Source organism: Anopheles nili, chromosome 2 (assembly GCF_943737925.1).
Source record: "Anopheles nili chromosome 2, idAnoNiliSN_F5_01, whole genome shotgun sequence".
NCBI classification, from domain to species: Eukaryota; Metazoa; Arthropoda; class Insecta; order Diptera; family Culicidae; genus Anopheles; species Anopheles nili.
Window position 1 is genome coordinate 74,653,405 of NC_071291.1, and position 9,752 is coordinate 74,663,156.

Here is a 9,752-nt window from a genome sequence, read left to right on the forward strand (position 1 = left end):
GGTAAAAGAAGGAATGCATCTGATCATTACCTCAAAATGTGCGTCGTCATGGTGTTGTGACAGGCTGAGATGTCAAGCGGAATGGGAAAAGCGCCTGAATCAATTGTGTGTGCATCGAGTGATGACGGAGAGACAGGAGAAAGAGAGAGAGAGAGAGAGCGTAAAAGATCACTCGCATGGGAATGGCAAATCCTTCGAATAGAGCAACAGAGAAAAAATAACATACAAATAAACACCATACCGAGAAACGTCTTTTCCGCAGGGAGTCATTTTCTGCCGAGTCAGCGGTACACAACACTGCCTGTCTGCTTTGCTGGCCAGGTGTCCCAGAAAGGCACCCAGAATTAGCCGCGGGTGATGGTACGCTGGTCGTAAAACAATTTGTCCCTCCGTGCCAGTGGGATGAGCGTTCCAAGCTCAGCCACGCAAGGTTCCACGTTGCTAAGGGAACGACGTGGAGGAAATGTTTAGCCTACTTCGAATTCACGGTGCAAGATTTTGTGTGATTGATGATCCGCAGAATAGCTCCCGGGATTGGCGAAAAAGGTGACAAAAGGATGCAAGTAATTGTTCCGTCACAACGTTGATTTGTGCATTTGTGTGCTTACATGTCATTGCTAGAACGCTTCATACCTTTGTTTGCAACAGAACGTTAAATTTGAATCTGCATTTTACTCTCACATTGCTGCGACTGCATATTGCATGCATTCGCATGTATTGACTTGAAGTTCGTGCCTTTGTTTTATCAATTAAAATGGAAAGGAACAGGTGCACCATGCGTGGTAGAGTCTTTTTCAAGCGCCGTCGCTTTCAACCGGCTCGTTGGTCTAGGGGTATGATTCTCGCTTCGGGTGCGAGAGGTCCCGGGTTCAAATCCCGGACGAGCCCAAGTGGATCCCCACCCAATTCTCTTGATGGGCGGGGAGAGAGATATTAAGTATATAAAACACGTGTTTTTTTTAATCCATCGCTTGCTTGAAAAAAACAACTTTTGAAACACGTTTTCCTGTCGCCGATTCGTTTGTGTGGCATTGTATTTTTTTTCTTCTGCTCCCTCTTTTATTTCGAACCAATTGCAATCAACCGCACAGCGATATTTATTGTCAAACAAACATCAAACGAGATCGAGAGCCCCGAAGGATTGTCCACGATTCCCCTTCTGTGGCCACTACGCTCCCAAGTGGATGGAGTGCTCTGAAAAGAGCTTGCGAGTGGAAACGTTCGAAACAAACATAAAAAATGCGAGATTGGCAGATGATTTGATTCCATCGCCATCGCGTGGCTCTCCGTTCGACCGATTATAATCGACAGAAGCGACGCCCGGTCAAAAGCGCGAATAGAAAAAAAAACGAATGAAACAGAATATGGGGGGAAAAATCCGTGCCCAGGATCCCTTGGGGGAATGCTTATGCTAACCCACCCACCGATGCCAGATGAAAGGAATTGTGGCATTTTTCGCTGGCTCTCCCTCTTCTTCGCCTCAGCGAGGCATCGTTATCATCCGACGCGAGTTGAAGCGACTCCTCTGTTCGCGTCATCGATAAGAGACCGCCAGACGCCGATTGATGGTGCTTCAGGTTCGGTACTGACCGCGGTACGTTGATGTGTTGTGGCCGGGAAGACTGGCTGGTTGCAGGGAATGAAGGAAAAAGAAATAAACCACACACCGGGAACAGAACAGCTATCATCAAAGCCTATGCCAGCGAGTGCTGCGTCCCTTCTTTTTCTTTGATAACGAAAATCGGTGCGCTGGTAGATGCGGCAGAGGGATTCTCTTCTTCCAGCGTGCATGAAGAAGACGCTTGAAAGAAAACGAACGCACGGGGATGAAAATAAAATAATAGTAATAAATACGTAGTGTACCATAGGAAGCGAACCGACACCTTCTCCGGAACAAAACAACTCCGCCGGAAAACGTGCTGTGCTGATAATAAAAGTAATTTTATTACACCTTTTGCATCGCGAGCCCTATGCACCAGTGGCCACAGCAACTCGCAGCGGGAAGACATGCCCGAATCCACCCGACAAAAACCAGATGCGCGGCGGTAACGAAAGTGAGAATTATTCTAAAACATTTTATTGCCCCTCGGGACCGGGACCGGGGCCAATAGGAGCAGCTACGGCCCTCTGAGAGAGAGAGATAGATGGTGCTCTTTTACCCGTGTCTTCACCGTTCCGTCACCGTGCCAGTTCATCATCACTGAAAGCGGCCACTGGGTTTGTGTCCTTAGCGCAAGGAAGCCATCGAACCATTGAATGCCTGGTGTCCTTTATCTGGCGAACGTTCTGCCGGCCAGGACGATGACGGGAATCTCTGCTCTACCGGGCTATTATCTGGCCGGTTTCGAACCCCAGAACCGTCGGTCGCTCGTCGGGGTTGACAGTTAATGATGGGTATAAAAATTGCCCAGGACTTTGGGAAAATAGTGCAATGCTCGACGGATGGAATGAAAATTTTTCGTTGAAATTCGAGAACGAGAAAAAGAAGCCCCCTCACTCGGATGATGATGACGGATTCGTTACGTGTGTTATTTTTGTTGTTGTGCTTCTCGTTTCGGCAAGACGAACGGTCGCGAACAGATTGTAGTTGAATTATATTTTTTTTATCGATTTGACGTTTATGATTGTAATGCCCCCCCAGCTAGCTCGCGCGACGTTTTATGGCACACGGCGGGATTCTGGCGGTGTTGATGACGTTTTTTGTTCTTCAAAATGTCTCCCCATTTTCCAGGGCCTACTTTGGCTGCTGCCGAAACTCTCCTCACCACCACCACCACCGACAAGACCTGAAAGTGTTTTCTGATGTAAATTATATTTTCTGCACGTTTCCGTTCGGCTCGAGACCCACACACCCAGTTCCACAACACCATCGCCAGGGTGGGGCCCTTTTGGCCCCGGAGCGCTATTTCACAGTTCACTTCCTTTACGGCGACTGCACACAGGTATGATTTATGGCGCAGCTTTTATGGCACATACACACCCTGGGACGAAGTAGATGAGAGCGGACCAAAAAAAAAAAGAAAAACAACACCCCGTCAACAGAGAAGTGACTCTCGGCGTCATGGCCTGCTGCTGCTGCGCGATTGGAAATTGCACCCGAAGTAAAACGGTTTTTAGTGCGCGAGATTTAATTCTTGGCCACCTTCCGATATCCGTTTTGCGTTTGCTCTCCCGCCTCGAGGACATTACCGAGCGTTTCCCGACCCCCCGTAGATGATCGGGCAGGATGTGATTCGGTTCATGGTTCTCTGTTTTTTGGCTGCTGTGCCTTTTCGTCTCGAATGCCATAAAAATCAGCCTATTCATATTGTGCAGGAATATATATCCTTTTTTTTCCGCATGGTGCTACTTCTTCTTTCGTTCACTTTATAGCTTTTTTTTTTGTTCACATTATTACACGCTCCGTTTTGTTTGCTCCAGAACCGAACGCGGACGCGCTGAGACATTGTGCGATTTATGGACGTGTGTCACGGTGGAACTACGGAACGGAGCGCTCACGGCTTCGGGAATCGATTGTTCGCAATTTTATTGTCGCATACGAAATGTGCTCGCGTGATGTTTATCGGTAAATCTTAAAGGGATTCCAATTGAGATGGCAAAACGAGTCTTTCGTTTCTACGCCATTTGTGTAGTCCTTCAAAGCGATACGATGCTATACATTGTTGCTGGTTGCTGGTAGCATGAAAGGGATGCGTCGTAATTCCGCTACAATTGCTGGGAGCGCTGTTGAAGTGATTCCTGGGTCGTACTATAATTCTGAGAAACATCACCGCCTAGGAGTGGTTTCAAGGAACTAGCTCAAATAACTGCCTGGGGGGGTTCTTGAATGAGGCAGCATCACAGAGAAAACGGGTTCATTCACACGTACTCTGGTGGGGTTTTCTGTAAGCATCTAGTTTGTGGTTTACTTTCCCCTATTCTAAGCCCCTTCAGAAGCCATACTATGAGGTAGGTGATACAATCCAGGAAAATCAGGATTCCTTTCTCTGAATGCCACCAACATTCATGATTCTTCTCATCGCATGAAGCAAGACAAAGAATGGCATGAAGTCATCTCTTCCCAGACAATCATTCATGAATGGCAGTGCTTGTGATACGCAGCACGATTTCTTTTGTAGAATTATATTTAAGCATTTAGCCATCGAATTCTTTCAACATCTCTATATGCTGATCAAGCTGCCTGCCACTTGGCCATCACGAGGTCGTCCAGCGGAGTTTGTATTCCTCATCACTCTTCAGGAAAGCGTGCTTTTTTGTCTCTCTTTTATCACACACCCAACGGTTCCGCTGCGCCAAAACCCATTTACATGCTGCAGGGAAATCCATCACACGCCTCACCAGCCGTCCTGCGTGATCAGATTAGTCGAACTTTTTCTTTCGCCTTCCGTGCCCGGCAATCACCTGTACGCACGATTCGTTAGAGCCCTGGCCGCGATGTGTGCGTTGTTTTTCGATTTATTGAATTATTCCATCGACCGCTCCCTCGGGGTGCTCTACTCCGGTAGTCCTGTCGGAGTGCGTTCCATTGTGAGAGAAAGAAAGAGAGAGAGAGAGAAAGTGAAGAGAAAACTTCTAAATAAATAGCAAGCAACAACCCACAACGGCAGCACTTGCTCGTGGCAGAGTGGGAGGTAAACCACACACGCACCCATACACCCATGGGGTCCCGTGAGGGTTTAGGGTCCTGCTTGGGACCCCCACGCCTGTGTACGCTTTTCCTACCAATCGTCACGCGACCGACCCTCGCGGCATTCAGTGTCAAACCGTTCGCACGTTGGCAGTTGACCTGGCCACGGTGGCACTAGATGGGGTGGGTTGGGTTGGGTTGGGGTGGAAAAGAGGTCCGATTATTATTAACCTTTTTTCCGCGACCGGTTGCGATTCGCTGCTTCCGGACCGAGGGCGATAGAGAGAGAAAGAGAGAGAGAGAGAGAGAGAAGCGAAGGTTCTTCCTTCGTTAGATCACCCGCAATAAGGTGGATGAATCGGCCACAGGGTGGTCTCCTTGGAATTCCATTACCCCACCACGCCACGTTGGCTCGATTCAGGCAGGACTCTCGAAGGACTCGCAGAGCTCGAGGGACTTTTCCTTTTCCGGTCCGCGGGAACCTTTACCCGTGAACGCGCCATCGCGCTAGAAACACGAATTGGTACAAATTGTCTACCCCGACCCACCGACCCTCCCTCCAGAACGACCCCCCCTCTCCCACTCCACCCACACACACACACACACACACCGGTGGAACCGAGAATCGGAGCTAGCAACAAATTAGCCCCGGGTTCCGGCTTCGTTAACGGTTTCGGCCAACGGGGGGTTTTTCGCCGGAGTTCGTTAGAATTCGTTATCCGGCGATCCTGCCACGGGGGAGTTCGGTGGGATTCCATCCCGCCCAATCTGCTTTTCAGAGCGGTGTGGCACTGGACCGGGTTCACGGCATATAGCCGGTGCAATCGAAGGTGATAAATAATTTCCTAACAAGGTCCCTTTCACTTTTTTTTTCGCTGCGTTGTCCCAAGACCCCAGGGTGTGTGCTATGGGTTCGCGAGCGTGCGGCCATAACGATGTCGTTACCGTAACAAAGTTAATCATTTGTTGGTGGGTTTTTTTTGTTTTTCGTATGCTTTCGATTGAGCTTTGAGGAAGTGTCGTTTTTGTTTAAACCGCGTGTGTCAGGTTCTGAGAACACCGACAGAACATCATTCAGGATTGAGGCTGAGAGAAACGAGCAAATTAGTATGGCTCGTGTGGAGGAACGTCTCTGGAGCTGTTCGAAGGGAGTTCAGTTTATGTTTACTCTTCATTTTCTAATTAGTATAACCTCAACTATACTCATATGAGCTAGATTCGAGATTTCTTTTTTGATCCTTCTACTAGATTGTGTTGTCGTCCTGCAAATGATTAAGACGACAATTTGCACCATGTTCCTGGTGGGAATAAACGCAGCCACCGCTCAACACCAGGGAACCCCTTTTCGATCGAAAGGTTCAGCCAATTGAATCCCGCGAACCAATCAGTGTGAAATTCCGAACAAAAATTCCCAACCTCTCCCATCCTTTCTCGCAGTCTCGTTGGTGGTTTTCTCTAAAAATGCTGCAATTTCCATTTGCCCCGAGTTTTGGCTTCTTCTCCACACGCAAACGGCCACCGACGAGTGGCGTGTAACCGCGTGTTCCTCCAAGGATATTACCACCGGACAACCGGAACTCTGCGCCGTGCGGAATTCGATACCCGGAAGCGACTTCATAAAGCAGTGCCAGAAGGCGGATCGGGAAAGCGGATCATTCCACTCGCCACGCAAAACCCCTTTGTCGCTTCTTGTCACTTTCGGAAAATCGCTTCCGGTGGGGGAGGGGATGGACAGAACGGAAAATGTCTTCCACCGCCTCCTGTTTCTCGATTGTCGTTAGTCGCCGAATAAATTACACTTCCGACCGATGTCTTCATGTGTCCGCACGGTCCTTGTCTAAAGGACGGCGGTTGTTCGCGAAAGGCCAACCCCGCGGAACTCTCTTTTCGCGTCCGGAGCAACCGTGTTGGGAGGGATTTTTCCAACCCACCACCCGAAGAATTTGATTGCCGGGTGGGGTTCCCTTGCCCCGGCGGAGATCCCATCACCATTACCATCATGGAGCGCGTGCTCTTTCTCTCTCTCTCGCTTAGCCATGTGCTGCCAATTGTGCACCGGAAGGATTTCCCTAGCTGCGCTGAAGCTTTTTTCCGCTTTTTTTCCCCGCCTTGACGGATTCCGCTAAGCCCATCCTCTCGATGCCCGCGTGGGGATTGCCAACAACGGAGCGAAACGGAAGGAAGTCGCAGAGCAAAAGAGAAATAAAAGAAAGTATATCAAGAAATCACACGCCACACACAGAGAGAGCCAGCTCACCGAGCCAACGGGCACCATTTGTTGGCCTTTTTTTTTGTTATTTGGTTGCTGCCACACTCTCGCTATCGATTTTCCAGGCCCCGTCACGAACCCGGCCCGGGCCGAAGGACGAAAGGACTCATCAATTTTTATATTTATCGCCGAAAAACTGTGCGATGCTTATAAGGGGGTGTAGGGCTCGAAAATAAGCAAACTTCCAGCGCATTGTGTGAAACCGTGAGCGCACGCCGTGTTGTCTTGCACTGGTTCCGGTAACGGGCGGAAAAATAACATGAAATGGAAGAAGCAAAGCGTAGGAAAAGCACACACAAACACACACACATACCACGCACAAAATGAAAAGGGTTTCCGTTTTTCGATCGCAGCATGTGTGTGTGTGTGTGCACGTTGTCAAATTTTCCACCCAAGGAAATCTCTCCCAGGAGGTCTTCCGCAGCACCATCGCACCCGCATCGGAAGCGTGTGTGGGGGTGTGGGAGTGTCGGTAAGGCCGACGCCGAGGAAGCGATGTGGGTCGTTGATTTTTATTTTGTTTCTTTCCCGGCGGTGGCTCGCAGTTTTCGGCTTTTCTTCACTTTTCCCGTGACATCACCGGTTTCAGTTCATCCGGCATCCGGGCAGGGGGCGTTTTCTTTTGCAGTTTCGATTCTCGCTTCCGAATCGACCCCGGGACTCTTCTGCGCCCGCACATGGATGGAGGGCTATGTTGATATTATGTTTCCCTGTTCCTGCTTGCCCGTTTGACTTTGGCTCGCTTTCGCCTAACCGAACTAGCAATGATTGCGCGCGTAACGACGAGAACGCGAGGTTGACTGGTTGATGGAGAAAGGAAAAGACAAAAAAATAGCAAACACTTTCGGCTCCCAGTGCACCGGGGTTTCACCATGTCACTGTGGGAAGGAAGAAAGGCTTGCTTTGATTAAATTGACATATTCTTCGTTCTGCTGTTTATGCTGCGAACGTGGACACGTTGACAGTCGGAAAGTGCGCAAACGGTCGCGTGGAGGACCGATTTGCTTGTGAGTGAGTTTGTTGCGAGTAGGTTGCAAAACTTCAAATTTGAACAGTGTTTGAGGAAAAGTGTCCCCAAGAAAATTCCTGAAAAACGCCCAGACGGTGAGATGGACGGACGGACGAAAAATTGGTACGAATTTCTTGCACGGGGCCACAATCCCATTCAGTGTATTGATTTTCCACTCACTCGCCGGAGTGTGTTGTTTTCCTTTTCCACGTTTTCAAGTAACTCGTTCGTTAAACTTCCCCAGCCGTGGATTGCTTTCTCGTCATTAAACTCCATGAAATGTGTTATAAAAAGTGGATTTCTTCCTTGCACAGCAAATGAAAGCGCTCATTAAAATAGCACCTCGCATCGTTAGGGGAAAGTCTTGTTGTTTAAGCGGAGGCCGCGCCAGTTAAACGCACCAAACGACGTCTCGCCGGCATTGCCCGTCGCCAGGACGTTCGCGGGGGAAAAACTGCGCCCGATTGAGCTTTTTCGGAGGGAAATTTTCAAATTCCAATCCCCGCTCTCGGTTCCTCAGCTGACGCCGATGTAATCCTTTGATGATGATCCCGCGGGCCTATTATTTTGCGCTTCGACTGTGTGTGTGTGTGTGGGTGGCTTTTTTATTTCCACCGAGCGTGTACTGGTTGTGTACGCGGGCTTATCAATTAGTTGCTTCCCCACCCATTAGGGTACACCAACACGGAAAGCAATTTCCCTCCCACCAGCCCAGGGAGAGCGAGTGGGTGGGTAATTTTTCCAACATGGCCAAAATTTTGGCATCAGATTAATTTTTAATGAGCCTCCTGCACTCTCCCTGGTGGCTTGGGGGGTTTGGAAACACGTGGCGCTGCCATGGGGCGTTGGTTAATTTAGAATCAACTCTCGCGCGGAAAAACGTGTGCCACCAGCGAGTGAGGAGATTAAAACCACCACGCCCGAGCGCGAGACGTATAAGCTGATTGACGAGGACGCCGGCAACCGATTGGAAAGCCCGGTATTATTTTCACAAAAGGGGGTGCCTGACTGCCGAATTGTTTTTTGGCCAGGCGATATGTTGGCTTAAATTTTTACACAAACCAATAACTAAAGCCCTCGCACTCGTTCTCTCTCTCTCACTCACGCTCTCTCTTTTGCCCATTCTGAAAGGATCAATTGCTCGTTTTGTAAAAGCCACTCTCTCCCCAATGCCCAGTGGCTCAGCAGCGGACAGTTCAATGTGACAAAGGCTTGTCGCTCCACCACGTGGAAGCGTGCTGGTTTGAATTCACCACCGAAGAATTCCATTTCCGGCGTGGAAAACCCCTGCCAGTCCCACGGAATTACGTAATCCTTCCGGGCCCCGGCTACGACTTGTGTTGATGATTTTCCACCAACCTCCCTGGGCCAAATAGAAAAAAAAATACAAATCACAAAGGCGCATCTACAAGCGCGCGAATGCGATTTATCATTCGAATGGAAAGGGTTCTTTTTTGTCCGTTTCGTTCGTTTCGGTTTTGTTGTTTCTGGTGGCTCTTTTCCTCCGGCTGCCATCGAACCCACGAACTCTACGGTGTGTTTTCGTGTCTTGATCGCTCGTCCCGCTTTCTTCTGGTAAACCTCCTTTGTGTTGGCCCAACCAGTTGCTTTCGGGTCGTACGGATGGTAAATGGGAACAGGAGTCCTCCATACGGGGTCCGTAACCTCTCTAATTGCAATGCCGGTTGGTTTTTTTCCTTCCTTGCTCCCGGTCGAAGTCCTGCTTACTTTCTCCTCGCGAAACCACCGATTCCGTTCGTTCGCGGGTTCGCACTCGCGTGATTCACCTCCGAATCCTCTTCAGCACTTTCTACGTTTCCTGGGGCGGAGCACCGTGGCGAATTTCC

At 49.5% G+C, this 9,752-nt stretch overlaps 1 non-coding gene across 1 annotated transcript; it reads left to right on the forward strand.

The window, feature by feature from the left end:
• Window positions 1-816: 816 nt before the first annotated feature.
• On the forward strand, window positions 817-888 carry Trnap-cgg (transfer RNA proline (anticodon CGG)). Its single transcript has one exon. It is a non-coding gene; the product is annotated as a tRNA-Pro (tRNA).
• The last annotated feature ends 8,864 nt before the right edge of the window (window positions 889-9,752 follow it).